General features: G+C 43.2%; 1 non-coding gene across 1 annotated transcript; it reads left to right on the forward strand.

Moving 5' to 3' along the window:
* The first annotated feature begins 354 nt into the window (after positions 1–354).
* LOC116554596 lies at positions 355–518 on the forward strand. The gene has a single exon (XR_004270245.1). It is a non-coding gene; the product is annotated as a U1 spliceosomal RNA (small nuclear RNA).
* The last annotated feature ends 2,970 nt before the right edge of the window (positions 519–3,488 follow it).

The raw sequence follows: 3,488 nt of genomic DNA on the forward strand, positions 1-3,488 counted from the left end.
CTCACACCTGTAATCCCAGGACTTTGGGAGGCCGAGGTGGGCAGATCACCTGAGGTTGGGAGTTTGAGACCAGCCTGACCAACATGGAGAAAGCCCGTCTCTACTAAAAATACAAAAAATTAGCCGGACGTGGTGGCGCATGCCTGTAAACCCAGCTACTTGGAAGGCTGAGGCAGGAGAATCGCTTGAACCTGGGAGGCAGACGTTGCAGTGAGCTGAGATCGTGCCTTTGCACTCCAGCCTGGACAACAAGAGCAAAACTGCATCTCAAAAAAACAAAAACAAAAGCAAAAAACACATAATGAGATATCACTTCATACCCATTAGGATGGCTGCTATCAAAAGCTCAAAATAATACTTACCTGACAGGGGACATACCATGATCACGAAGGTGGTTTTCCCAGGGCGAGGCTTATCCATTACATTCCGGATGTGCTGACCCCTGCGATTTCCCCAAATGTGGTAAACTCGACTGCATAATTTGTGGTAGTGGGGGACTGCGTTCGCGCTTTCCCCTGAATAAAAAAAAAAAAAAAAAGGAAAAAAGAAAAACTCAAAATAATAAGACTTGGCTAGGAGGTGGGGAAATTGGAACCATTGTAGACTACTGGTGAGAATGCAAAATGATACAGCTGCTATTGAAAACAGCATGGAGGCTTCCTCAAAAAATTAAATATAGAATTACTGTACAACAATCTCACTTCTGGGTATTTATTCAAAAGAATTGCAATCAGGAACTTGAAGAGGTATTAGCACTCCCATGTTCCTTGCAGCACTATTTACAAGAGTTGAGATTTAGAAACTCTTCATTCAGGGATGAATGAAACAAAAATGTGGCGCCTACACACAATGGAATGTTATTCAGCTTTAAAAAATGAGGAAATTCTTACACATGCTACAACATGGATGAGCCCTGAGGACATGGTGCTAAGTGAAATAAGCTAATCACAAAGGGATGAATACCGAATTATTCCACTTATATGAGGTACTTACAGTAGCCAAAATCATAGAGATGAAAATAGGCGGATGGTTGCCAGGGTAGGAGGGGAGGGAGAAGTGGGGAGTTATTGTTTAATGGGTTTGTTGAAACTCTATTGTTTGAGTTTCAGTTTTACAGGATAAAAAGTTACAGAGATGGATGGTGGTGATGGTTGCACTACATCACGAATGTATTTAGTACCACCAAACTGTACACTTAAAAATGATTACGATGGGCTGTGGTGGCTCACACCTGTAATCCCATCACTTTGGGAGGCCGAGGCCAGTGGATCACCTGAGGTTGGAAGTTTGAGATCAGCCCGACCAACATGGAGAAACCCTGTCTCTACTAAAAATACAAAATTAGCCTGACATGGTGGCCCACATCTGTAATCCTAGCTACTCAGAAGGCTGAGGCAGAAGAATCACTTGAACCTAGGAGGCAGAGGTTGCGGTGAGATCGTGCCATTACACTCCAGCCTGGGCAATAAGATCAAAACCCCATGAAAAAAAAAAAAAAAAAGATTACGATGGTAAATTATATGTTACATGTACTTTAACACAACAGAAAAACTGAAAAAGAAATATAGGAAAGGTAACCAAATAATCTACAAATTTATACATACAGATGAAGCGAATATGACAAACTATTTCTAATTGTTGAATCTAAGTGGTTGGTACAAGGATGTTCATTGTTTTATCCCTTCAAACTTTCTCTGTGTTTAAACATTTTCATAATGAAAAGTTGGAAAATAAAAATAAAGAGGCTGGGCACAGTGGGTCATGCCTGTAACATCAGCACTTTGGGAGGCCATGGCAGGTGGATCACTTGAGGTCAGGGGTTGGAGACCAGCCTGGCCAACATGGTGAAACCCTGTCTCTACCAAAATAATATAAAAATTAGCTGCATGTGATGGTGTGCAACTGTAAACCCAGCTACTCAGGAGGCTGAGGCATGAGCATCGCATGAACCCGGGAGGCAGAGGTTGCAAGAGCTAAGATTGATTGTGTCACTGCATTCTAACGTGGGTGAAAGAGCAAGACTCGGTCTCAAAATAAACAAAATAAAGGAAACTGTATATTAGTTCCTATTCCTCCATTAATAAGCACAGGTCTTGAGCCAATGCCACAAACCTTTAGAGATTCAGTTTTCTCATCTGCAACATGGGGATGATAACAGTGCTCATCTCATAGGGATATTTTGAAGATTAAGATCATTTATGTAATTCCCGTAACAGTCGTGGTGCACAGGTGCTTGGTAAGTTGATTTTATCCGCAAGCAACGCTAACACAGAGAAGCGCCATATGGCCCTTTCTCTCTTAGCTTCGTATTGGTCAGAGGCTGGCTTCTGGTCAATGAGCAAATCATTCCTGAGAGCTGGGCTAAGTGTCTTCTGTTTGCCATTCCAGATCCAATCTATTCTTTACCCTGCTCTGTGATCAGAGAGGTGGAGGCGTGTGGACTGCATCCTTGCCCTCCCTTTCCTTCTGCCTTCTAGTTGGGTTTGGCCTACGGGAAGCACTAGCAGGAGGCTGGTGGGAGGTACAGAGGGAACTCCCTCCCTGCTTTGATGCCCTGGGTGGGCAACCATTCCCTCTTCTTGCCCCTTGTTGCCACTAGGAATTTAAAGAACCCGCCACTATTGCTTGACCTGGAACACTGTGCTGTCCCTTGTTACTCTCCTTAAACCTCGAACATAGAGCCTTTATTAAACTGCTTATTGATCCAGTTCGAGTGTGCCACCTATTTCCTACCAGAACTCGGGCTGAGACAGGGTCTTCTGTGTGCTATTTTGCCAGGCTCTGAGAGATACCATAATTAGGAACACAGACATGGTCCTCTCTGGGGCTTATTGTGTCTTTACCTTAGACCTGTCCCCTTGGGGATTTCCGAGCTGATATCAATTTCCTTATTCCAATGGACACAGCATACACAGAATGGCAAACAGCACCCACCCTGCCTCTACCCCTCAACACATATGTGGTAAAATCTGACTCAGATTCTGTGATATCTAGGCCTAACCCAAATCTTCACATCCAAACAGAGAGAAATGTTGGCTGTGCCCCATTCTCTTTATTCTGTGTGTCTAGGAGATTGAGAGTTCAATGGAACCTCATTAAATGTCTGAAGCACTTTGACAACAGACAAACAAATATGGTAACATTTAGCAGGATGCTGTGTGTGCAGTGTGGGGCTTCATTAAGTCGAGTTTGTGGTGAGAAGAACTCAGAAAACACATTTGTTTAAGACAATAGGATTAGATCATATTCTCTTCAGATGTTTCTTTGAGTCTTTCAATATCTGTATAGATGGCCCCCAAATGAGACTAGGATTTAACATCTCTGGGGAAGTTGGAGTTCATAAACTCAGGGTCTTCCTTTATATCTACTCTGAAAATGGTTTTCTCCCTCCCACTATAAGCATGAAGAGTTGGACATCGTTTGTGGGCAGGATTTATTTGCAGCAATGGTAAACAGTCCCCACCCTGGTGTACCACTGAGCATGTTCC

Source organism: Sapajus apella, unplaced genomic scaffold (assembly GCF_009761245.1).
Source record: "Sapajus apella isolate SASKATOON/1434 unplaced genomic scaffold, GSC_monkey_1.0 scaffold1, whole genome shotgun sequence".
NCBI classification, from domain to species: Eukaryota; Metazoa; Chordata; class Mammalia; order Primates; family Cebidae; genus Sapajus; species Sapajus apella.